Here is a 27,707-nt window from a genome sequence, read left to right on the forward strand (position 1 = left end):
TCTGGCAGTAAAATAAATACAATGCTAAAAAAACCAAAAAGAAATTCTTATCTACTGTCCTCCTTAGCCAGGACTTTGAGCGTCTCTCCTGCTCCAACTGTTTGAAGCACAGATTTAAACAATTTTATTTCACCTACTTTCCTTCCCAAACAGTAGATGCATCAGGGACCACCCAGACAGCTGCAGAGTGAACAGAGGAGGCACAGGCCAGGCAGGGGGTGCTTGTGAGCCTGCCACATGGGTCTGTGTTACTGCGCAGGCAGGGGGTGAGACTGGCAGTCACTTCTGAGTGGCTCCCAAGGTGTTGTCACCTAAGTTGAGACATATATAATCAGGACTTCATCAAGGCTTTGGTGTTTGCTCCTATCTCTCTGCTATGTATTCAGCGTGTGAGAAGGATGTTTATAGGTGTCTACTGTAAGGCTGGTGGTGGCCCCCTCCCTTCCCTAGATCAAAAAAGAAAAGGCTCATGAGACCAGACCCACCAAGGACAAAACTGCCAGGCCCCGCTGAGAGGAACCACACCCAGATGTCCACCTGGATAAGAACGTTTTTTTGGCTCTTGGATTCCACAAATACCTCCAGCCCCTCCTAAAATCCCCAGCTCTTCCCGCCAAAAGTCCCTAGCCAGGCCCAAAGGGTATAAAAGGCCTCAACCCCTTCAAACAGCGGTGACTTCTGGGGCCCCCCTCTCTTGGGGCCCCAGAACCTCATCCACAAGTGTATAATAAAGCCATGTGGTTTGGCCCCCACTCTTTCTCTCTGTCTTTTCTTTTCACCACCACCACCGAAAAACCTTACATCTACAAAGATGGTCAGAACAAACATTAGCTGCCATGTGATCATCCTATTCATGCCCCACTTCAGAGGCAAGGAAAACACTGCTGGTTCCTGTTTGGTGCCGTTGTTTCCCTCATCATCACAAAGGATTTTAAACTCCTGCAGTGTAGACCTGGCTCATCTTCAGCAGAACATCCCTGACTGCTTTGAGCACAATCTTGGGATCAATACTCTGCTCTAAACATGACCCAGGTGCTCCATCTGCATCGTGAATGAGAAGGCTGCTGCTTCCTAATATCAGGCTTCCAGGAGAATAGGCTGGAGCAATGCCCAGGGCGCCAGGTCTGTGCAGGCAGAAGGTACCTGAGCTGCAAGAGCTCAGGTACCTGCTGCTCTGTGCACACTTCAGAGAGCAGTGAAAAATAAAATGTGCATCCAGCGATTACACTTCAAGGATCTATTATTTAAAAATACCCACGAGTGTTCATAGAGAAGTTCACTGTAGGGTGCTTCTTTCAGCCTTCTTTTAATAACAAATGGTTGGAAATAACCCAAATATCCGTAAATAGAGAATTGAGCAAATGAATTATGGTCCAATAATGAAAACAACTTAATAAAAAGAGTTATCTTCATACTTACATAGAAAGATGTTCTAGAAACAGGGTTTTTTTTGTTTTCGTTTTTGTTTTTGTTTTTTTAAATGTGATGTTTCTGGTGGAAATGCATATACTTAGAAGAGATTTATACTGCTGGCTGAGAGTTTGGTGATGAATTAGTGAAAGGCAGTTAGAAAACCATGCAAAGGAGCCTGGGCAACAGAGTGAGACCCCGTCCCTACAAAAAATTAAAAAATTAGCTGGGTGTGACCTGTAGTCTGAGCTACTCGGGAGGGCGAGGCAGGAGGATTACTTATGACCAGGAATTTGAGGTTGCAAAGAGGTGTGCTCATGCCACTGCACTCCAGCCTGGGTGACAGAGCAAGACCCTGTCTCAAAAAAAAAAAAGAAAAAAGGAAAGAAAGAAAAAAAGAAAACTATGCAAAGGAAGAAATAAGAGCATTATGGAGACTAAGCAAAACAAAAATTGTACAAGAAAAGAAACGAATGTTGTAATACCCTACACAGCTATGTGAGCAATAATTATATAGCCATTACAATGTGAACATTGCACTATAATCTAACCAAGATAATAGCTATGTTTTGTTTAACTACAGAACAAGAACAAAGAGAAGGAGGGGTGTGTGTGTGTGTGTATGTGTTGTGGGGGGTTCAGGAAGAGAACCAAATGATCATTTTCCTCAATAGGACGTCAAATAAAAACTATCTCAGGCCTGGCGCGGTGGCTCACGCCTGTAATCCTAGCTCTCTGGGAGGCCCAGGCGGGCAGATTGCTCGAGGTCAGGAGTTTGAAACCAGCCTGAGCAAGAGCGAGACCCCCGTCGTCTCTACTATAAATAGAAAGAAATTAATTGGCCAACTAATATATATAGAAAAAATTAGCCGGGCATGGTGGCACATGCCTGTAGTCCCAGCTACTTGGGAGGCTGAGGCAGAAGGATTGCTTGAGCCCAGGAGTTTGAGGTTGCTGTGAGCTAGGCTGACGCCACGGCACTCACTCTAGCCTGGGCAACAAAGCGAGACTCTATCTCAAAAAAAAAAAAAAAAAAACTATCTCAGACTGAAAATCAAGAAACAATGGTAAGCAAATTATATAAAACTATGGACCCCAAGGAGGGCACTGCTGTTTTTCATGACAAGCCTCTTTTTTTCTGTTGAGACAGGAACTTGCTCTGTCTCCTGGGCTAGAGTGCAGTAGTGTCATCATAGTTCATTGCAACCTCCAACTTCTGGGCTCAAGCGATCCTCCTGCCTCAGCCTCCCAAGGAACTGGGACTACAGGTATGCGCCACCATGCCAGGCTAATTTTTGAATTTTTTTTGTAGAGATGGAGTCTTGCTATGTTGCTCAGGCTGGTTTCAAACACCTGGCCTCAAGCAATCCTCCTGCCTTGGCCTCCCAAAGTGCTTGGGATTACAGATGTGAGCCACTGCACATGGCCTGACAAGCCTTGTAGAACAGTTTGACTTTTTAAGCTATAAATACCTGACATAAATTTTTCAAAATTAATTTAAAAGGCAAAAAATTAATTTAAAATATAATTAATAAAAATATTTAATTAATACAAGGCAACTTGTTTTTTTTTTGGTTTTTTTTACATGCACACTGATATTTAATTTTACCAAGGTTTTTACACTAGAACATGAACGTAGAAGTAACTAGAGGGGATAAACTTAGATATTTTAAAAATAAATTACTTAGTAATAAGAAATTAGACATGCTGCATTCTTCCATTTGCTGCAAGAACAAATTGACAATGAAGACCATTTAATAGAAACACTCAACTCTAAAGAGGGCGGTGGCAACAACACTTTCCACTACAGAATAACCTCCTGTTTTCCTAGACAATTAACATTGCTATTGTTCCATGTTACATATTCCAGTGGAAAAACTTGTCAGGAGCTTTGCCAGGGCCAGAAGCTGAAAAGCAGAGCATGTCCTAATTAGCTAATTGTAAGCTCAGTTAACATCTTGGGGATGGAACCCAAATCTGGCCATTGTTTTGTTAAACATTGCAAACAGCAGAATTCCTTAGCTCTTAGCCATAGTTTTCGCTCAATATCTCAAAGCTAGGTGTGTAGGGCAGAGGAAAGGCAGAGGAATTTGTAGGACAGAGGAAGGGCAGAAGAGTTTTTCCAATTGTCGGGAATTTACTTGGGTGGGGCAATGAGCTAACCGCAAACCTTTGCTTCTGGTCATTGCTTGCTTGCTACACTGCTGTAGGGGGAATTATGGGATGAGGTCATTGAAGCACGGGCGACTGGCCCATCAGGCAATAGAGGGCAACTAACCCACCAATTATTTCAAAAGGCAATAGTGGGCAGCCAATCATTTTAAAGGTCAACGCATGATCCACGCGTAGTCGGCTTGTGTGCAGCTTGTGCACCATGGAGATAAAAGGCATGCCGTTGTTCCAGTCAGGGTCCTTGCCTGCGAGAGTGGCCACTGCGTTGGTGCTCTGGGGCTTGGACCCTGGCTAGCCAGAAAATAAACCTCCTCTTGTGTGATTGCATCCTCGATGTCTCTGCTTTTCTGTCCGGTGGGGCTGTGGAAGGTCGGTCCCTAACAGGTGTAGTCCCATTGTGACTTTTCTCCTCAGGGCTGGGGTGGGTGCTAGTCATCAAAGTCTGGAATGTCATCGTAGGAGTAACCCCGGTAGCCTTTGGATGCGTAGTAGGCGATGCACAGGTGGTAAAATCCGGGAAGGAACACCAGAATGCCAATGGTCAGGACTGGAACAGCTCGGTCTGCCCCCCTTTGCGGATGTAGCCCGACAACAGGAGAGAGCCTATGATAATGAGAAAGGCGCCAATCAAAAACAGCACGGTGGCAAGTGCAATGGCCTTATAAGGAACCTTAGGAGGGCTTTTCTTAAACTGAAGGTCAATGTAGCCGTCGTCTGTGCTGGAAAGCCTTGAATATTTCACTTTACTACTAGGGATTCCAGTAGCCACGTTGGTACAGGAAGGCATCATAACACACTGACACAACTATAGTCAGAGCGCCGCGCCAGTGCCCCAAGCACAAAGAACTCGCCCACGGTTGGTAGCGGAGGAGCCCGAGGCTGCATTGGCATTTAACTGCCACACAGTCCGCCCAAGCACCGACTAGGCAACTTGTTTTTATATGTGTACTTACACATCACTTTATATATCAGCTTTTTGCAGTTAATATATATGTAGCATAAGCCCTTTAAAATGTACACACATGAACATTTATATATTTAGACATGTAGAAAGATAAATAGATAGATTGATAGATAATTAGAAAATGCAGAAAAATCAGGCTGAATATACCTCCATGCTCTTAAGAGGAGGTATAAAGATATAAAGAGTTGATATAGGGGTCCGTCTATAGGTGTACATTTTAATTTCTACAGGATTCACTTCTTTTGTTTGAAATTTATACCACAACTGCTTTTGTAATCAGAAAAAAAGTGATTTAAATTAGAAAAAAAAATTCAGGTGAGAACACCCATCTCCTACCTACATTGCCACTAGCTAGCGCCTTTTCATCTGCCAGAGCGAATGAGTGGCCCAAGCAGTCCTGGATGTGTCCCAACCTCTTCACACCCACTGTCCCAGAGCCTGAAACTGGACATGAGAGAGCGAGAGGCATCTTATCCCCCCCGTCCCCATCCACACACCCACCAGAAGCCCAATACGTACCCAGGGCATAACACACGGAATTTTTTGGTTCATCTCCTTTCAACTGGGGCCTAATTCTGGTTTGATCTCACAGATAACATGGGTTTCTATTTCCCACCTCCAGCTCACTCAATAAAACATTTTGGAGGGTACTTCACAAATGTCTTCTGAATCAAGTTGTTCTCATTAAAATGCAAATCAGGGGAAAGGGAGGGACACGTAGAGATTTGTTAAAGGATACAAAATTATAGCTAGATGGGAAGAATAAATTCTAGTGCTCTATATCACTGTAGGATGACTATAGTTAACAGTAATATATTAAAGAGTTTCAAATAGCTAGAAGGAGGATATTGAATGTTCCCAACACACAAAAAAGGATAAATGTCTGAGATGCTGAATATGCCAATTACCCTAATCTGATCACTATACATTATACGTATCAAAACATCACTATGTACCCCGCAAATATGTACAATTAATGTAAATTAAAAGAAAATTTTAAAACTTAAAAAATGTAAATTGGTCTTGAAAATAGTAACTCATCGAATTTTTTTTTTTTTCCAGAGACAGGGTCTCATGGCAACCTCGAACTCCTGGGTTCCAGCAATCTTCCTGCCTCGGCTTCCTGAGTAGCTGGGACTACTAGTTACCATCGCTGGCTAATTTTTTATTTTTTTATTTTTTTGCTTTTTTTAGAGACAAGGTCTCACTGTGTTGCCCAGGTTGGTCTCAAACTCGTGGTCTCAAGTTATTCTCCTGCCTCAGCCTTCTAAAGCGCTGGGATTACTGCTGTGAGCCACTGCCTCATCCAATCTTACCAGTTATTTACATCTAAATGTCAATTCTTTTACAGTTAAAAAATTATAACAGTGGGTTTGACTAAGGGGAAGAGTTAGACCCTGAGGGCTCCAGGACACCTTGGAAGCAGGAGATGAAATTTCTGGGTGTTTAAGAAGGAATAGAGGCCGGGCGCGGTGGCTCACGCCTGTAATCCTAGCACTTTGGGAGGCCGAGGCGGGCGGATTGCTCAAGGTCAGGAGTTCGAAACCAGCCTGAGCGAGACCCCGTCTCTACCAAAAATAGAAATAAATTAATTGACCAACTAAAAATATATATACAAAAAATTAGCCGGGCATGGTGGCGCATGCCTGTAGTCCCAGCTACTCGGGAGGCTGAGGCAGTAGGATCGCTGAGCCCCGGAGATTGAGGTTGCTGTGAGCTAGGCTGACACCACGGCACTCACTCTAGCCTGGGCAACAAAGTGAGACTCTGTCTCAAAAAAAAAAAAAAAAAAAAAAAAAAAAAAAAGAAGGAATAGAGATGCCAAAAGGTAGGTCAAAAGACGCTGAAAATAAATGTCTTTTGTCTAGGGCTGCCGTGTTTTTTGTTTGTTTGTTTGTATTTTTATATCCTCTGACAAGGAATAGATTCTCTTAAATTATTTCTGCCTGCCTGACTCTAAAACTCTCCCGGTTTGAAGCATTTCTAGGCCAGAGTTGTACTTCTAAGGAGGCATTCTGTGGCATCGTATCATTAATCACAGTGATTCCACAACTGCGGTTTGCCACCCAGGTGAGATATTTTAATTTCCACCAGTGTTACATTATTTTGTAACCTTATGCAAGAATCGTCAATGGATGCTAAAATCATGGGAAAAATGATTTGGGGTGAACAGAATATCCATATAGTCTCAAAGTATCACATCACAGATGGCTTAGTACAGAGAGAAAAAGATACTTTTGAAATAAATAAATCTGATAGATACCGCCTTAACTTAGGAAGCAAACTCAACATTACCAACAGCGGGAAACACTACATCATTTACTCCCCGCGTGATCTACAAGAAGAACACAGCATTGCGTGTCAGAATTCCTGTCAGAAATGTGCAGCCTGAACGCATCATGAGGAAACCACCAGCCAAATCTAAATTTAGGGACACTGTGCAAAACAACTCGTCCGACCCCTTCGAAAATAGCAATGTCATGAAAGACAAAAAGAGACGGAGGAACTTTCTAGATTAAAATATACTAAAGAGACATGGCCATTAAATGCAATGTATTTATTCTAGACTGGAGACTGGATTTATTTATTTGTTTATTTTTGAGACAGAGTCTCAGTTTGTTGCCCAGGCTAGAGTGAGTGCCATGGCATCAGCCTAGCTCACAGGAACCTCAAACTCCTGGGCTCAAGCGATCCTCCTGCCTCAGCCTCCCAAGTAGCTGGGACTACAGGCATGCACCACCATGCCCGGCTAATTTTTTGTATATATACTTTTAGTTGGTCAATTAATTTCTTTCTATTTTTAGTAGAGACGGGGTCTCGCTCAGGCTGGTTTCGAACTCCCGACCTCGAGCAATCCGCCCGCCTCAGCCTCCCAGAGTGCTAGGATTACAGATGTGAACCACCGCGCCTGGCCTGGAGCCTGGATTTATAAAGAAAGCTAGATATAGGCCGGGCGCTGTGGCTCACGCCTGTAATCCTAGCTCTTGGGAGGCCGAGGCGGGCGGATTGCTCAAGGTCAGGAGTTCAAAACCAGCCTGAGCAAGAGCGAGACCCTGTCTCTACTATAAATAGAAAGAAATTAATTGGCCAACTGATATATATATTAAAAAAATTAGCCGGGCATGGTGGCGCATGCCTGTAGTCCCAGCTACCCGGGAGGCTGAGGCAGAAGGATCACTCGAGCCCAGGAATTTGAGGTTGCTGTGAGCTAGGCTGACGCCATGGCACTCACTCTAGCCTGGGCAACAAAGCGAGACTCTGTCTCAAAAAAAAAAAAAAAGCTAGATATAAAGTACATTATTAGGACAATTGGAAAACTTTGGATACAGACTGTGTGTTGGATAACAGCATCTGTCAATGTAAATTTCTTACATGTTATCATTTTAATAGCATTACATAGGAAACTGTTTGGGTCTTAAGACATACTCACTTAGATATTTCTGGGGAAAATGTGTTTCATGAATGCATTATCAGTCATGTTTAAAATGATAAGAAGTACATAGAACAAAAAGTGTTAATGCATTCAATATTACTTCAATAATGGTACAGAGAGCACCTATTACATGCCAAGTACGGCCATAGGTGCCGGAGACACAAACGGAGAACAAACGTCCCAGGTGCCTGCCTTCATCACCTCGGTATTCTTGAGGGGAGGAAAAAATGCCCAGCCTCAGTGAATAATGCAGGAGGCCACCCAGTCCCACTTCAGGACCACAGCGCTTATTCTCCCTAATTTCTTGCTCACATCTCCATCTTTGCCTGCAAATTGCTCTTGGCTGCAAGAAACTGCTTGGCCCAAGGTCACGTCTCCCCCTACAGGCATCCTGCTTGCAGTGACCGGTCTATAGGTAGCTACAGGATCCTGAGATGTTAACCAAATTACTGCGTAATGTAGTGAGTGTGAAGATACAAATATAGGATGCAACAGGGCCAGGTAAGCATCAGCAGTCTGGATAATCTCTGGTGAAGCTTGGCAAGATCTGGTGACAAAAAACCACATGCCCCAAACAAAAAAACAAAAAAAAAATTTTTTTTTTGCTCCAATTATAATCTAATCTTATGCCCCTTCCAGGCCTCTCTGTAGTTTTTAGATTGAACATTTTTCACTGAAGTCATTGGGCTGTTTTTGCACGTCACTTTTAAGATTTTTTTTTTTCTTGGTTGGAAAGAAAAAGCCAGAGGCAAATTCTCAGATTCAAGTTTAAGGGGGAAATAAAGGCAAGCTATTCCTTGCCCTGCTCCTCCCCCAACTTCTCCTCCTCCTCTTACTATTTTTAAATAAGAGAACAAAGCAGGCCAGCCTTGGCACTGGTTACTGATAATGGGCCTGCAAAAGGACCACCCACCTAGCCTCCTTCTTTTATGGCTTTAATCTAATAAAAAAAAAAGCTCTATTGTATGAGAGCTGGATTCTGGCAACTCTCACTCTCCACATCTCCATAATGACTGCGCCTGGGCTCTGGAGAGAAATTGGAGAGGCACTTGTAGGGGAAGATATCCCTCTCTTTATATAAGGTTATTATGCCTCCTGACAGTTAGGCCAGAAGAAAACAATGGCGCTAAGAGCTGTGCAGTAGTTTGTTCCTCCATATAATGGCTCTGTGGCTTCTTGTGTCTTGACAGCCTATCTGTGCATGTACGTGCGGGGGAAAGCCTAGATTTGCAGGCTCATTTTGAGTCCTGATCCCCTGGCAGTGCTCTTTTTCAGCACTGATATGGCGAGAGGTTTGGACACTGGCAGCTACCTTTTTGATACTTGCATGAGGAAAAAGATAGCAGCATTGTAATTCAGTGCATTTAGAATAAAGTTAGGGCTTCCCAATAAGAAAAATTAACATCTGTCACCTAAGGTGTGCAGCAGGCCGGGGTTTTCTTCTAAGATGAGGGTGGTAGCTTGGGAATAAGAGGTTTACCTGGAATCCAGGCCTAGTTTAGTTGGTGACTGAAAGGATGGCCTTGCTAGTGAAATAACAGAAAAATATAAATAACTGAAAAATTAGCTAACTCAATAGTTTCTCAGTAAGGGCTAAGATCAATCATATGAGCTCTCTGTCTCTTTCTCCCCCACTTGCTGACAGGCACCCCTTGGGGTTTGGTTTTCATAATATCTAAAAAGAATCAAGCAGACAGAAAGGAAGTGTAAATCTTTTCCTTTACATTTGCCAGAAACTGCCTTTTAGAATTTGCTTTTTACAGCCTGGAAGAGCTCCTGAATGGACAGCAGAGGGTGCAAAATTCAGGCCTCAGTTCCTGTCTAAAACCGTATCTCAAGGGCGAAATCTCAGACAAAAATCACAATTTCCAGCGGTAAGCTCGCTTGCTTCCAAGAAAAAGGCAGTCACTTCTGTTCTCTGCCTGCCATTAAGAAATAAAAAGAAGGGGATGCAGCAGCCCACAGTACCCTGTTAATGTGGCTACGTCTTCACTCCCTTTCCAACTCCTAGATAAAAAGTTCTACACCAACACACTCTCCCTCTTCCTCTCCGATGCTGGCCCTTTTTCCTGACAGATAAAGTAAAATAAACTTTTCTTCTTTCTATTCTAATCTTTGGAGAAATCCTTCTCAAAAGGTGTCACTGTCACACCCTGACGGTGACAGATTCGAATTTCTTGGGCACCTCACCTGAGTACGCCCCCAGTCCATGTTCTCCTCTGCAATGTGATCTCAAGGATAATATGAGGTTAAAATGAGACCATTTCGGAGACAGCACTCCTACAGACCACACAGGCACGTTGTCCCACTGGGGTGTCAGGCGGTGGGACCCCAGAGACAGATCCGCTGGGGAGATTTCGCGTCATGCTTAATTAAAATTTGTCCCGGTCGTTGCTCCACTGGGCAGGATAGGAAAATAATGCAGTGGGGTTGTCTAAAAATCATCTGAATATGACTACACATCTTCTCATGTGATATCTTTAAAGGATTTTTAGGGTCATGACGAGAGTTATCTGTTTTGTGAACCAGTCTTCTTGTGGAATAAGCGCAGTGAAGAAAATCCCACAGCAGAACAACCGCTGACAGTAACTGTTGTGTGGAGCACGCAGGGTTCTGTCTGCTTGCATTGTTATGAGGACACAGTGAGAATGTATGTAAGGTCCTCCCTGAAACAGATCCTTGAGGGTCAGCTACTGTGAGCAGCACATCAACATGGACCGGGCCCACCCCTGCCACCGCGGGCCCCAGGCAAGATGCTCACGGAGGCCCACTTTCCTCTGAATGTTTAAAGTTCTGTCATTTCACAGGCAAACAAACTGTTAATTACAATGTGTCCTATCCTCCTACCTTAACAAATAGACCATTAGAATAAACGGGAAGGCCCAGTTTCGTTTTTTTTTTGAGACAAAGTCTCACTTTTGTTGCCCAGGCTAGAGTGAGTGCCATGGCATCAGCCTAGCTCACAGCAACCTCAAACTCCTGGGCTCAAGCGATCCTCCTGCTTCAGCCTCCCAAGTAGCTGAAACTACAGGCATGCGCCACCATGCCCGGCTAATTTTTTGTATATATACTTTTAGTTGGTCAATTAATTTCTTTCTATTTTTAGTAGAGACGGGGTCTTGCTCAGGCTGGTTTCAAACTCCCGACCTGGAGCAATCCGCCCACCTCGGCCTCCCAGAGTGCTAGGATTACAGGCGTGAGCCACCGCGCCCGGCCTGGAAGGCCCAGTTTAAATTTAGAATTGCTAGACCCCTGGGACTTGTGTGCGAGAACCCGGGGCCATGGGGAGAGGCGCCCCTTGGCTGGCCCCAGCCTTCCGCCTTCTCCCTCCTCTTCCCACTCTGGTTCTGACCTGCCCTGGGAGGACAGTTTAGCCCACACACCAGAGCTCCATCCACGCTCCCACAGTCACCGGTCACCGCTGGCCCCTCATGGTTCCAGGACTGCACACCTGGGGTGTAGTAACACCCCCCCCCCCGCCGGAGGATGGGCCTAAGAAAGAAGCCTGTGCAGCCTCCCAAGTAGGTGTGGACTGTTTGGGCCTAGACAACCTGGCGGGATTCAGGGGGTCATGGCTTCTTGGCCCATGAACTCTCCCCATGGAAAGACATGCAGTCTGAAGGCCAGGGTAGGGTCCTTTAGAACATGGGGTGCAGGATGGGAACCCCCCTTGACTGGGTCTAAGGGTTGTACCGGCTTGTATTTTAGCACATTGTCATCAAAGGAGTGAGACTGCCTGGAATTAAACACTGGCTTCACCACTCCACTTTATGGGATTTAATTGGGTGACTGACTTAACACCCCTATGCCAAAGTTTCATCACCTCTAAAATAGGAGAGATAGTGAGTACTTACCTCCCAGGGTTGTTATAAGATTAGATGAGTTAACATATGTCAGAGCACTCAGAAATGTGCCTGGCATTCAAAGAGCGTTGTAAGCATTCGCTTTCATTCACAGCTCCTTTTCCACAATGATTCTTGACCTCCTCTGATCACAATAGTCAATGTCCCCTTCCCACTTCTGCTCCGCAGAAAGGAAGAGAGGAAGGAAACAAACAATGATTTCACACAATGGTTCACAAAGCTGCCTTCTAACATGGTGAGTTTAGCGTTTTTTTCTTCACAGAGGTTGGAAAGAGGCTACACTGCTCAAAAGGCATTCTGGGGGATCTAGAATAAACAGGCGACCCCCCAGAGACAGGACTCGGAGCACTGTATGTATGATTGCAGGAAGTAGAGGTGGAGTATTTCCTTAAGATCATTAAGTACACAAGAGAGTACCATATGTTTGGGGCACATCAAAATTTTGTCCAGTTTGGAGGCAGAAGATGAGTAGAAATGATTTTTTTGTTAAGTCATGGTAAAAGGAAAACATATCCCCATAACATCTAATTTAGCGTGTTACCATTTTTAAGTGTACAGTTCAGTAGTGTTAAGTATATTCACATTGTCGCACAACCAATCTCCAGGACATTTTTATCTGGCAAAACTGAAACTTTATACTTATTAAACAACTCTCCTTTTCCCAGCCCCTGAACCACCATTCTACTTTCTGTTTTTATGAATTTCAGTACATGAGACACCTCATATAAGTGGAAACATACAGTATTTGTCCTTCTGTGACTGGCTTATTCCGCTTTGCATAATGTCTTCAAGTTCAAGTTTCATCCCTGTTGAAGGATGTGACATAAAATGATTTTTTAAGTCTCTTTCCAGCTTGAGGTTGGCAACTTGAAACTTCCAGATGACTGAGCAGTGAAAGAGGTGGAAATAGACCACTCAGCGTCAGAACCCAGTGTCTGAGATGGATCCGAGGAGTTTGCTCCTCTTGGGGACAGAGCCCCTTGCCTGAATGCCACGTGCTTGGGACCTGATGACATCCGCGTCATTAGAGCATGTATAGTTTTTGGATGGTTTCTCAGATTTACCTGGACAAGTTGGCAAGGAAAATACAGAACTACAGGTATTAATTAGACGTAAATGCAAAAATAGTTCTACTGACATTTTAATTATTTGCAATCTCCTACTAGGCTAGAGAAGGCTGCTGCCAAATCCAGAAAACTTCAGATGAGCGTGAGTCCCATGGCAGTGCCTGAAATAATTGTAAACCTTCAAATCATAATTTGCTTGAGATGTTTTGACCAATACCTCTTGCTCAGAGTCTTTCTTTACCTCTTCCCTCCACAGAAATCTGTCATCAGATGCCTCATCTTAGTAAACTTTGGGCTAGTTTGTCTGTTGTTTTTCTAGATGTATTGGAAGGGCAGGAATCACACATTATCCTTCTCTCATACCTCTCCATAGTGTCTTTTTCAGGAAACAAACATATTTTTGTTAAATGAATGAATGAATGGATCAACAATGAATACAAATTACCAAATCTCTTAGCATTATAGTTATAATAATACTGATCTGCGAATGGGACACAAATGCTCCTTTTTGATGATTTGTAATTTTTTTGAGGTAGGTTGTTCATAAATTCACTAATGAATGTAGAATCCTCAAAAGATGACTTAAAAGGGACCTATTGAAGATAATGGAATATGCCATCATTTGAAAAGAAGGATTTGGGAACACCACACAAATTTCATTATTTTCATAATCATTCATTTATTTGTCCCTATGCTTTCTCACAGCATCATTCACTCAACCAGTATTTACTGAGCACCCGTTATTGTGTCACTGTGCCCTAGCACATAATAGGGCTGCAAAGAATGGGACATTAACTTTTCCAGTCTACAATGTCAGCCTTGTAGGAGATCAGACGTGATAAAAATGGATACGATACAAGGAATGTAAAAATACAGGTGGCACAAGAAAGGTATAAAAACTTTCTATGAAGTGCAGAGGAAGAAAAGATGCCTCCCAACAGTGGGCATTGGAGTAGAGGGATCAGAAAAGCTTCCTGAAAGAGCTGGCATGGGAGGGAGCCTCTGGCCTCTCTAAAACGTGGGAGAGTGGAGTACAGTAAGTCTCCCTGCAAGGAGAACTGTGTTCCCTGGCAGAGGTTAGTAGATGAGATTAGCAGAGCGGAACAAGGAACATAGACCAGCTCTGTTGGACTAATGTCGCATTTGTGAAGGGGAGACGTTGAAAACAAAGCTGGAGAAACTGGCAGGCCTGTACTGGGGAGCCCTAAGGAGACTGGACTTCCCTTGCAGGTGCAGGGCTGGTCTAGCAGAGCAGAGCGAAGGCTGGGCATTTGCGCACCCGAGCGTGTGAGTCCTGGCTCTGTCAATTCGGAGCTGAGTGTCTTTTCCCAAATCACTTCAAGTGTCTGAGCCTCAGTTTCCTCATTTGTAAAATAAGGCTAATAACACCTACCTGCAAGGTTGTAAGAATTAAATGAGATAATGTTTATAATGATTTAAGACAGAGATTGACACATTATGAATACTCAGTAGTAAAGAGTGGTGATCAGGCCGGGCGCGGTGGCTCACGCCTGTAATCCTAGCTCTCTGGGAGGCCGAGGCGGGCGGATTGCTCGAGGTCAGGAGTTCGAAACCAGCCTGAGCAAGAGTGAGACCCCGTCTCTACTATAAATAGAAAGAAATTAATTGGCCAAATAATATATATAGAAAAAATTAGCCGGGCATGGTGGCGCATGCCTGTAGTCCCAGCCACTTGGGAGGCTGAGGCAGAAGGATCGCTTGAGCCCAGGAGTTTGAGGTTGCTGTGAGCTAGGCTGACGCCACGGCACTCATTCTAGCCTGGGCAACAAAGCGAGACTCTGTCTCAAAAAAAAAAAAAAAAAAAAAGAGTGGTGATCATTCCCAGGCATCACTGGAAGAGTTCTGAGTCTTTAGTGATAAAATGAGAACATCACCAAGAAGGGATGATTCAGTGACAGGAGAGGAAGAGGAAGAAAGAGACAGGGAAAATTGGAACTGTTGGGAAGGAGGCTAATATTTTGGGGAGTAGCTACCATTTATTTCATGACTATATTAGTTTTCTCTTTCAGTACAAAAAATTACCCCCAAATATAGCAGCTGAAAACAACAAACATTTATCATCTTATAGTTTCTGAGCATTAGGAATCCAGAAGCATCTTAGCCAAGTGGCTCTGGCTCAGAGTCTCTTAAGAGGGTGTAATGGAGATGTCATCTTGCAATTGTCTGAAGGCTCAGTGCAGGGAGGACCCCCTTCCAACTAACATGGTGTTGTCAGGTCTCAGAAGTTCCACTTCCAAGCTCACTCCCAGAGCAGTTTCATGCCATAGCAGCTGGCTTCTACCAGAGTCGCTAAGAGACAGTAGGAGAGAAGCCCCAAGAAGGAAGCCACAGTGTTTTTGTAACTAATATTGGAAGTGACATCCCATGACTTCTATTCATTAGGAGTGAGTCAGTAAGTCCCTCCTACACTCAAGGGGTGAGAATTAAACAAGGGCATGAATACTGGAGGGTGGAGATTATTGAGGGCTAGTTTGGAGGTTGTCTCCTCCAACTACTATATTCCAGCTAGGCATGGTAATATGCCCCACATTATTTAACCTTAAGAACAAATATACATGGTATTACACTCATGCTTATATGAAGAAAATTGTGCTCAGAGATGTTAAATAACTTGCCTAAGATCACATAGCTATATGTGTTAGGGACCGACCTTCCACAGCCCCACCGGACAGAAAAGCAGAGACATCGAGGATGCAATCACACAAGAGGAGGTTTATTTTCTGGCTAGCCAGGGTCCAAGCCCCAGAGCACCAACACAGTGGCCACTCTCGCAGGCAAGGACCCCGACCGGAACAAGGGCATGCCTTTTATCCCCATGGTGCACAAGCTGCGCACAAGCCGACTACGCATGGATCATTGACCTTTAAAATGACTGGTTGCCCACTATTGCCTTTTGAAATAATTGGCGGGTTGGTTGCCCTCTATTGCCTGATGGGCCAGTCGCCCGTGCTTCAATGACCTCATCCCATAATTCCCGTTACAGCGGTGTAGCGAGCAAGCAATGACCAGAAGCAAAGGTTTGTGGTTAGCTCAAACCTTACTTAGGTGGGGTTACTTGCCCCACCCAAGTAAATTCCTCTGCCCTTCCTTTGTCCTACAAATTTCTCTGCCCTACATTCCCCCCTTTCTCCAGGTAGCAGACGAGCACTCTTGCTCGTCCTCAAGGTCTCTTAGGTGCTCTAGTTCTATAGCACTTGACCATAGCTGCTGATATTGTTGTTGCCATACTAGTAGCTGGACAGTGTTTATCCGTTTTTTTACAAAAGCTACTAGTCTATTAATTACACATGGCGCAAAAGTAAGGACTAAGATTAGCATAATGAGTGGGCCTAGTAGAGTGGATAGTAGCATTGTTAACCAGGGGGAATTGTTAAACCAAAGACTCAAACCAACCTGCTTGCTGTTCATATTCTCGTTTGCGCCGGGCAAGCCCTTCCCTGACCTTAGCTATAGATTCTCTAACAACTCCCGTATGGTCTGCATAGAAACGACATTCTTCTTTGAGGGCAGCACACAGTCCTCCTTGCTGGAGGAATACTAGATCTAACCCCCTCCGGTTCTGGAGCACTACCTCGGATAGGGAGGTTAGTGACTTGAGTATTAAACCCTCTTTGCCGCATTGCCAGAGAAGAGATACTAGTTCCTGCTCCTATTGCCCCTAAGCCAAAAAGAGTAGCCAGGGTTATGGCTGTGAAGGGCTCTCTTTCTTTCAAAAATTAGGTTGGTGACTCTTCGCCCTACTGTGCCCTCATACATTGTCTCCTCAGTGTGGTATATTATTTTTGGGAACACTAACACCATTATACAGTAATCTTTAGACCCATGTAAGGTTATGGGGTTGGTGGGGGTTCGGGGCGGTAAATACAGCTGCAGGTCTCTACCCCAAAAACATTAGACCAAAAACACAACATCCCCAAAACACAACAACCAACCCCCACCGCGACCCGTCCATGTTGTCACCCAGTTCAATCTTTAGATGCCACAACCCCAGTCCAAGTCTAGGTCAGCAGTCCTGGGCTGTCGCCGCCATGCGGGTCAGGTCTGGTCTTCAGAGGATTCCTCGGGTCTGCAGTTGCTTTTCACTGGTCCTGGCACCGCTCCTGGTCTTTTTATTAGCAGGTCTCACGTGGGAGTGGTGTATCCAGGTCGCTACTATTCTATTGACCTTAAGAGCAGTGGGGGTAACAAGAATAATTTGATAGGGGCCCTTCCACCTCGGCTCGAGGGTTCTGTTGTTATGCCGTTTCACCCACACCCAATCCCCTGCTGGTGTGGGTGAAACAGTGTCCGGCACCCTCCTCTTCAGGCCGGTAGATAGCATGGAGGCCCGGCCATACTTGACTGTGGACACGTTGCAGAGCCTGCCTCAGGGCTCATTCTAGGAACTACAGGAGGGGGTGTGCCATACATGATTTCAAAAGGGGTTAAACCCAAGTGATAAGGGGTGTTCCGGGCTCGGAACAGGGCGAAGGGAAGGAGGGTCACCCAGTCTCCGCCAGTCTCCAGGGCCAATTTAGTCAGGGTCTCCTTTATTGTTCTATTCATTCGCTCTACCTGCCCAGAGCTCTGGGGATTATATGCACAATGTAATTTCCAATCTATCCCCATAGCCTGGGCCAGCCCTTGACTAACCTGACAGATATTATTTGATCTTATCCCTTCCGGCAGTCCATACCTGGGGACTATTTCTTCTAATATTTTCTTAGCTACTGTCAAAGCTGTTTCTCCTTTCGTAGGGAAGGCTTCTACCCATCTGGAAAACGTATCTACTATGACCAGTAAATATCGGTACCCGTATTTTCTAGGCTTGACCTCTGTGAAATCCACTTCCCCAAATAGTCCTGGCTGCCTCCCCCTTTCCCTCGTACCTGCGTGGGTCCCTCTGGTCCTCCCCGGCTGCATGACCTGACAGGCTCGGCAACTTTTGACGATGTCATCTGGAACCCGTCCTTGTGACTTGAACCTTAGTTGAGCAGTGTCCAGTAGTTGCAGCATCTCTCTCTTCCCTAGATGTGTGGTCTGATGCAGGTGTTCTAACAGGTGGCGTCCTAAGAGTTCTGGCACTATTAGGCGATGCCCTTTGTCCCGCAACCAGCCATCTTCACGTAGCTGCTCTGAGGCCCAGACCTCATCTACAGTCCGGCAGAGGAGGCAACCATCCCATGCCTGGGGGTGGCAGGCTAAGGTGCAGGATGTCTGCTGCGGAGTGTCTTCTGCAGCCTTCTTAGCTTCAGCGTCTGCTCTCCGATTGCCCCGTGCTTCCATGGAATCCCCGCTCTGGTGTCCCGGGGTATGGACTACCGCCACTGCCTTTGGCAGCAAAACGGCCTCTAGTAGGTGGAGTATTTCAGGCATGTGCTTAATTTCCTTTCCCTCTGCTGTGATGAAGCCCCTTTCCCTGTAGAGGGCCCCATGTATGTGCACAGTCCCAAAGGCATAGCGGCTGTCAGTGTACACCGTCAGCCTTTTTCCTCGGGCCTGGCTAAGAGCCTCCGTCAGCGCTATTAGTTCTGCCTTCTGAGCAGATGTCCCTTGCGGAAGGCGTGCCGCCCAGACAAGTTTACCTTGGTCATCTACTATGGCCGCCCCTGCGTACCTGCGTCTGTCCCGGATGAAACTGCTTCCGTCCGTGAACCAGGTCAGGTCGCTACCTGGAAGGGGGGTGATCCTTCAAGTCTCTACGAGTCGTCTGGGTCTCGGCTAGGACCTCAAGGCAATCACGTTCAGGTGCGGCTGTGTGGGCGCCATCTTGGAATGGCGTTGCCACCGCGCCCCACACGGCTGCATCGGGGGTTGGCAGAAGCGTAGCCGGATTCAAGGCGGCAGGGGTCTGGAACTCGATGCGGGGTGCGTCCAGCAAAAGCCCTTGGTAATGAGTCAGCCTCGCATTTGTGATCCACCGTCCCGGTGGCTGCTTCAGAACCCCCTCTATGGCGTTCGGGGTGGAGATCTGCAGCCGCTGCCCTAGGGTGAGCTTATCAGCGTCTTTGACCAACAGGGCCGTGGCTGCGATGAATCGCAAGCACGCTGGCCACCCGGCCGCCACCGGATCTAGTTTTTTTTTTTTTTTTTTTGACAAGTAGGATCAGGGAGTGCTAGGGCTGGGGCTTCCAGCATGGCTGCCCTCAGGGCCTGAAAAGCATCTTTCATTTGCAGTCCACTCCCATGCTCGCCCCGCCCTAAACCCTTCATACAGAGGTGGAGCCTTTTCCGCAAACCCAAGGTCATCATGGAGGGCCTTGTTGAACAGGGTAGGCGAGTTTTTCCTGAACCCAAACCCAATTTCTGCCATGTGGTCCAACGATATAGTTTGGCTCCTGTTGCCCCCTGCACCCAACTGGTCTTACTGGACAATTTTCCTGTGTCTTCCGTTAGTACCAAATGTTCTGCTCCTGTATCTATGAGGAAGCTGACTGGGTTCCCCTCCACTTGCAAAGTTACCCTAAGTTTGGGGAGGGGGACCGAACCCCATCTTCCCTATTTGTCTGTCACCTGTCCTGCAACCATGACTTTTTCAGGACCTCCAAGTCTTCGCCCCCCTTTCTTTTGGGGCACTCTCGGGCCCAATGCCCATGCTCCTTGCAATTGGCACATTGATCCTTGCCTAGCCTCTCCCGCCAGGGCCTTTCTCTGTCCTCTGACCCTATCTGTCCCCCTCTTGTGGCAGCTAGCAGGATTTTAGCCATCTCTCTGTTTGCTTTCCGTGCTTCCCCAGCTTGGAATTTCCTGTCTTCTCTTTTGATCCTCTCTAACCTCTCTTCTAGCGTCTCTCTATTATTATAGACCTTCTCTGCCACTTCTAACAGGTCCTGTAGAGTCTTTCCGCCCAATCTATCTATTCTCTGCACTTTGCGCCTAATGTCGGGGGCTGCCTGATTGACAAACGCCATCATAACAGCTGCCTTGCTCTCTTCCATAGTGGGATCTATGGGGGTGTACTGCCGGAAGGCCTCCATGATCCTCTTTAAGTATGCTGCCGGGCTCTCCTCCGGCCCCTGACGAACATTTCCTACCTTGGCCAAATTGGTCGGCTTTCGTGCCGCCATACGGAGACCGGCCATCAGAGTCTGGCGGTAGACCCGGAGACGCTCCCTACCTTCAGCCTCATTGTAGTCCCAAAGCGGCCGTTCAAGGGGAAAAGTTCGGTTAATGGTTCGCGGGTTTGTAGTAGGTCTTCCGTCCTCCCCCGGAACCAGCTTCCGCGCCTCCCCCTGAATCCTTTCTCTTTCCTCCGTTGTGAAGAGCACCTTAAGCAGCTGCTGGCAATCATCCCAGGTGGGCTGATGAGTGAAAAGAACAGAATCTAAAAGATTAATTAGGTCTCTCGGATTCTCGGAGAAGTTCGAGTTTTGAGATTTCCAATTATAAAGATCACTGGTAGAGAAGGGCCAATATTGGAATGTCTGTGTTCTATCCTCCCCCAGGGGTCCCACTGCCCTTAGAGGGAGCGCCTTTACGGGCTCCGGATCTGTGGCTCGGCCAGCCCGCTGTCTGGTCCCATAGGCTGGCCCCGCTGCCGGTGGTCCCGCATCTGCCTGGGCCGGGAGAGCCGCAGAGGCTGCCCCAGGGTTATAGGGCGGAGGCGTGTTCCATTCGGGACCTGTTAGGTCTGGGTAGAGATTGGAATCTGACAACACTGGCGTCCCAACGGACCTCGGACTCCGCGACCCCTCCTTTCTGACTTTTTTAACTGCCAGAACTTCCGCCTTTCCCCTCGGGGCAGGTAGGAGGGCCTTCAGCCAAGGTGGTGGGTCTCGAACCAAGTCTTGCCAGACCACAATATAGGGGATCTGATCAGGGTGGCCGTGGTGGCCAAATACCACCCCTTTTACCTTTTCGATCAAGGAGGCATCAAACGAGCCCTCCCTGGGCCACCCCACTCCAAACGTGGGCCACTTGGCCTTACAAAGGGTAACAAACTTTCCCTTCTTGACCTCCAGGGACAGGTTGTGTGCCCTTGCCCTGACATCCTTAAAATGGCTCACCAGGATGGACAATGGCGTTGTTAGAGCCTGTCCCATGGCTAGTCAATAATAGGCAGATGTGCGAACCGATATTCCGCAGTTGGGGCACTGGGGACAAGGATCTGAATCCCTAGCCTTTCACTCCCTACGGAGGTAACGGCTGTGCCCCTCCCGCATAGCCACTCCTGGCACGGGCGGCAGGAGATACACTGTGCGCTGCCAGCCCATGCAGGGGAATGCTTACCTGGAGGTTCTAGTCGCCCCTGCAGATCTTTTCGTGGGTCCCCTGATTCCACGGCCCCAGCCTGAAAACCCATGCAACCCTGATGGGTTCTCGGGCTGAAACCATAGAACCCAGAGACTCTAACAAGCCAATGAGAGATGTCACACTCACTCACACACACACACACACACACACACAGAAAGCCGGCGACAAACAAAGCAGACAACAGACAAGTGGACAGTGACGTAAACAGACAACCTAACCTAGTCCGGACCTACTCCCCGGTCTCCTCCTGACCGAGCCCTTGGCTACAAGGTCAGCTCCGGAGTCCAAACGGGGCCAGAGGACGTCTCCGCCTGGCTCCTACCGGCGACCCACCAGCGCGTCCGCCTAGGTCCTGTGCCGGCGTCCTGATTCGGGGTCCTGCAAGGGGATTCCGCGTCCCTTGCCTAACACCACACCCGGCTAGTCCGGGGTGGATTTTCACACTCCTCCCTCAGCCCTGAGTTCTACCCGGTAGTCTGTGGGGAAGGCAAATCCCGGACGAGCCCCCAAATGTTAGGGACCGACCTTCCACAGCCCCACCGGACAGAAAAGCAGAGACATCGAGGATGCAATCACACAAGAGGAGGTTTATTTTCTGGCTAGCCAGGGTCCAAGCCCCAGAGCACCAACGCAGTGGCCACTCTCGCAGGCAAGGACCCCGACCGGAACAAGGGCATGCCTTTTATCCCCATGGTGCACAAGCTGCGCACAAGCCGACTACGCATGGATCATTGACCTTTAAAATGATTGGTTGCCCACTATTGCCTTTTGAAATAATTGGCGGGTTGGTTGCCCTCTATTGCCTGATGGGCCAGTCGCCCGTGCTTCAATGACCTCATCCCATAATTCCCGTTACAGCGGTGTAGCGAGCAAGCAATGACCAGAAGCAAAGGTTTGTGGTTAGCTCAAACCTTACTTGGGTGGGGTTACTTGCCCCACCCAAGTAAATTCCTCTGCCCTTCCTCTGTCCTACAAATTTCTCTGCCCTACATATGTAAATAATTACATAATAAACCAATATAAGCTAAAATGTCATATAACAAATAGCACATTACATAGAAATTTCTATGTGAGAAAGTCAAGGTCCTACGCATGCCTTTTGTTGCTGCAACAATTTTTTGCACATTATTGTATCACATGTACTATGCACAATGCATGATCTTACTTTATTGTTTTAGACAGAATGTTTGCGTCCCCTTAAAATTCATATGTTGAAACCTAATTCTCAATGTGATGATATTTGGGGGTGGGGACTTTGGGAGATGATTGGGTCACCAGGACAGGTCCCTCACGGCTGGGATTAGTGTCTTTATAAAAGAGACCCAAGGGAGCTCCCTCACCCTTTCTGCCACGTGAGAACACAGTGAGAAGAAGGCCTTTTTTGGAAGTGGGACCTCACCAGACATCGAATCAGCCGGCACCTTGATCTTCGACTTCTCAGTCTCCAGAACAGTGAGACATAAATTGCTATTGTTTATAAGCCACCTAGTCTATGGCACTCTGTTACAGCAGCCAAAATGGAGCAAGACATTCATCCTCCCAGCAACATGCAGAGTAGGTACTTTTAGTGTCATTATTTATAGACAAACAAATCAGAATCGGAAAGGTGAAGTGACTTGGCCAAAAGCACATGGTAAGTAAATGGTTAGTCAGTATTTTAACACAAGTCCAATTGGCCTCAGAGCTTACAAACTACATAAATAAATCAAATTCATTCAATCAATTAATACTTTTTGATCTTTAACTATTTAAAGATCAAAATAGTTCTTTTGAACTTTTTTTTTTTTTTTGCTAGAATCTTTTGCTAGACTCTGGGGATACCTGCTTTTAAGTCACTCATGTTCTTACAGATATGTAGATACATTTCAATAGTATGATTATAGTAAGACTGAGTATCCTTCTTCCCATCAGCTCCTTATTTTCTTTTTCTTTTCCTTTTTTTTGAGACAGAGTCTCGCTTTGTTGCCCAGGCTAGAGTGAGTGCCGTGGCACCAGCCTAACTCATAGCAACCTCAAACTCCTGGGCTCAAGCTATCCTACTGCCTCAGCCTCCTGAGTAGCTGGGACTACAGGCATGCGCCACCATGCCCGGCTGATTTTTTCTGAATATATTAGTTGGCCAATTAATTTCTTTCTATTTATAGTAGAGATGGGGTGTCTCGCTCAGGCTGGTTTTGAACTCCTGACCTCGAGCAATCCGCCCACCTCCCAGAGTGCTAGGATTACAGGTGTAAGCCACCCTCCCACTCCCACCCCCAGCTCCTTATTTTCTTCCCTTTTCCATCTCTCCTGGGCTGGAGGACCTTGATTAAAGAGACAAGGGCCTTGTTAGCATGATAACTATATCAATAGGATCTTTTTGTTGGAGGTGATAAGAACCCAGCTCCAATTGGCTTAAATAACAAAGGAGATTAGTTGGCTCTCAAAACTGAAAAGTGCAGAGAGTTCCTAGCTTTAGGCATGGTTGGCCCCAGGAGACTGTCTCTTCATAGCTTGTGCTTTCTTTTCCTTGAACTTTCTTCCTATAGTGACCTTCCCACCAGGTGACAGGATAGTCACACGCTGCTCTAGCCTTATATGCAGCCAGCTCAGAACCTTCAATAGCGAACAGGACGGCTTTGCCCATGGTTCACATTCGCTCACGCTCACTGCCCTGGGGTGGCTCACGTGAGTGTCCCCGGTGGTGGCTGGGGACCCAATATGCTCATTGTTAGGGCTTAGGTCACAAGTCTATTCAAACCCAAACCCAAACCCAATGGGTTGAGAGAGGAGGACAGGTTCCCTGTCCTACTATATGTTCCCTGTATTATTTAACCTCACAAAAGTCTAAACATTGTGAAAAGATGAAGGGAGAATGGATGCCCTTGTATAAGCAAAAGTACACGTGCCCACTGTGATGACATTTCAAAGGTGTTTCAAGGGTCAGAAATATTGTGAACAAAAAATTCCAAACATAAGAAACTCTTATAGGTATACCGTAGTTTTGATTCTAGAGACTCTGAATGGACTCAGTAATTTTCTCCATGTTAATCACTCAGCACATCTTTACTGGGAGCCAGCAACTGGGCTGGCACCCTTCCAGGGGCCACCCTACCCAGAGCAGTCACGGAGACCTACTGCCACCACCCCGGCATGGCCCAGGACAGTCAGCGTCATGAGGTTCACTGTGGTCTTCCAAGATGCAGTCAGGGTGTAGCGAGGGAGGACAGACGGGTGGTTAAGACTGAGGAGAATGTGGGGGGAGTGTTAGGAACCGACCTTCCATAGCCCCCACTGGACAGAAAAGCAGAGACATCGAGGATGCAATCACACAAGAGGAGGTTTATTTTCTGGCTAGCCAGGGTCCAAGCCCCAGAGCACCAACGCAGTGGCCACTCTCGCAGGCAAGAACCCCGACCGGAACAACGGCATGCCTTTTATCCCCATGGTGCACAAGCTGCGCACAAGCCGACTACGCATGGATCATGCGTTGACCTTTAAAATGACTGGTTGCCCACTATTGCCTTTTGAAATAATTGGCGGGTTGGTTGCCCTCTATTGCCTGATGGGCCAGTCGCCCGTGCTTCAATGGCCTCATCCCATAATTCCCCATACAGCGGCGTAGCAAGCAAGCAATGACCAGAAGCAAAGGTTTGGGGTTAGCTCATTGCCCCACCCAAGTAAATTCCCGACAATTGGAAAAATTCTTCTGCCCTTCCTCTGTCCTACAAATTCCTCTGCCCTTCCTCTGCCCTACAGGGAGGAGAAAGAGAGAAAAGGAGGGAGACAAGAAGGAAAAAGGCCTCGCAGACCCTCATCCATTGCAGGATGGACACTCATCCATTACTGAGTTTATCCCAAAGTAAACCACCAAGACAAGTTGAAAAATCTTATCAGGAGGCTCTGGACTTCATGTAGGTAGGTTTGCAATTGGTTAGTGGTGAGACTGTTTCTTTTTTAGAGTTGATGATAGATAAGTCCCTTCCCAAATGTTGCGGACAGACCCAGGAGTTACTCCACGTACAAAGCACTAAGAGAGGATTCCGAGGAGAGCTGATGTTTGAGCAGAGGCTTGAAGAAGGAGTTCAGGGTATGAGGGCATTCTAGGCAGAAAAGCTTCATAGCTTGAGCTGTAATTGTGATTTAATGAGATGGTTCAAAAATTCTCTGCAACAAACAACTCTCTGCAGAAAAAAGCCTCGTTTTCTCGGCAACAGCTAACCTTTACAACTTAAGGGCAGGAAAGAGCTGAGCTGTAGCAGCGCTAATTTGTTCTGCCCCTTCATAGCAAGTAACAGTCACTTATCACTCCCTCCCCCTTCCAACACTGCACTCCCTCCCTTCCTGCCTGCAAATCTACTACCCTTCCTTCTTCATGGGAAGTGTGGCTGTGTGGGGTGGAAGAGAGAACTTCAATTTTAGACTCAGGCTGATCTGGAATTTGTATTTTGGCCTCACCACTTATTAGCTTATAATCTTAAGCAAGTTAGTTCACTTCCGTAGGTCTCAGTTTTCTTATCTGTAAATTGGAACTCATACAACTCATGGGAGTGCTGTGATAATGATGTGAGGTGGTGCCATGAAAAACCTGGCTCTTAAAAGGCATTCAATATACCCCAGTTTCTGCAGGGGACCAGGATAGGCCACCCCGAAATAGGCCACTTTGGTATGAGGATTATTTTGAGCTTAAGGCAATTGAGAATCAACAGATGCAGGCAGAGTTCCTGCCTTTCTCTTATCTGTCTAAAAGGAGGGCATGCATTTTGTGAAAGTAGCAAAAATTTTCCTAACGAAGATGACTCCTTCTCCTTTTACCAGGATGAGGAGATTGGCTCTTGTCATCTGAGATAAAGAGTCGGCACCGAGATCAGTCTGTATAAGCAAACTTTACTAAAATAGCCCTTATCTTCCTTAGTTCCGCTCATATATTCCTACTCACTTACCCACCATTTAACATCTCTTGAAGCTCAAACCTCCATATAAGCCCCACAGTCTGACCACTTCTTTGAGTTATATTTCTTTTCTATGAACTCCCATGCGTGTAAGAATTAATACAAATTGTGTGCCTCTTCTCCAGTTAATCTGTTATTTGTTTGTTTAATTTGCAGGTCCCCAGTCACTGAACATAAGAGGGTACCTTATGGAGGGAAAGTTTTTTCCTCCCTGATATTTCCATCTCTCCCACATTCCTGAAAAGAAAAACAAACAAACAAACAATGTGGGGCACAGGAGAGCCATCTTTTGCCAGTTAATCACAGAGAGATGTACTGCCATTACATTTATTCTCCAGTTTCTTGTGTCTGGGAACATCTCCTGATCGTGAAGGAAGATAAAAAAAGAAAAGAAAATAGCACACAAAAAACCCCGGAGTTCATTTCGGCTATTCTCTATACATGTGTATGAGGTAAAATACAGGCATACCCACTTTGAGGCAAGCCAGTATGTAAGACTGAAATTTGCCAGAAATCAATTAACCATCCATTAGTTATCTTTTAAGCATTTTCTCACTTTTCTAAAGGATTCGCAAAAATAGAAAACCCAACTTTTTGTCAGTATTTGTATGTAGGCACTGAAGTTGAATGGTGATGGACACTTGAGGCTGAAGTAGAATTAAAGTTTAATTAGAAATGAAGATGAAACTGCTCTGAAATGATCAGTTCTCGTTGGGCTCCCAATCTGAAGTGCGAAAAATACAGTTCTATTTACAGACATTGAATCAGCTGATCTGCCTCCAACCCCTCCTCTCTCCACTCCATCCTACACTCCACTGCCGATTCATCTCCCTGTTCAACCTCTTCCTCTCCAGCTGAAAAATCCTCAGTTTAGATGGAATATGCTCCTCTCCGCCCCCGGCAGCTAATATTATTAACATGGCAATTACCAGTTTCCCCATTTAGCTCACCCCATTCCTCTTGCCAAAAGCCTGCCTTCCTTTTCTCCATTCGTCAATCATCAAACCCTTCAACCTTCAACTTGCACTTGCGGCCTCTGAATGGGATTTCCAGCAGGTGGCAACCTATTTGAACTCCAACTACAATCCTTTAGCAGTGATTGTTCTCATCTTTGTGTTTGTACCCAGTCTCCCCAACCAAATAATCAACTTCTAAATGCAGAAATCATGTTTATTATAAACATTTATTTGAATCTTCAATGACTTGCACACTGTGTGAGGCTTTTTTTTTTTTTTTTTTTTTTGACAGAATCTCACTCTGTTGCCTGGGCTAGAGTGCAGTGGTGTCTGCCTAGTTCACAGCAACCTCAAACTCCTGGGCTCAAGTGATCCTCCTGCCTCAGTCTCCCGAGTAGCTGGGACTACAAGTGCATGCCATGACACCTGGTGGATTTTTTTCTATTTTTTTTTGTAGAGATGGGAGTCTTGCTTTTGCTCAGGATGGTCTCAAACTCCTGATCTCAAGTGATCTTCCCTCCTCAGCCACACAAAGTGCTAGGATTACAGGCATGAGCCACAATGCCTGTCCCACATTGTATGTTTAAAATTAATTCGTTGATAATAAAAAGTACATTTGTGTGCAACTTTTAAAGGATCTCATCTATTGCGTAAATGA

At 46.2% G+C, this 27,707-nt stretch overlaps 1 pseudogene; it reads right to left on the reverse strand.

The window, feature by feature from the left end:
* Nucleotides 1–3,972: 3,972 nt before the first annotated feature.
* On the reverse strand, nt 3,973–4,402 carry LOC105885151 (transmembrane protein 230 pseudogene; annotated as a pseudogene).
* Nucleotides 4,403–27,707: the final 23,305 nt, after the last annotated feature.

The sequence above is a fragment of the Microcebus murinus genome, chromosome 4, assembly GCF_040939455.1.
Source record: "Microcebus murinus isolate Inina chromosome 4, M.murinus_Inina_mat1.0, whole genome shotgun sequence".
Lineage (NCBI taxonomy): Eukaryota > Metazoa > Chordata > Mammalia > Primates > Cheirogaleidae > Microcebus > Microcebus murinus.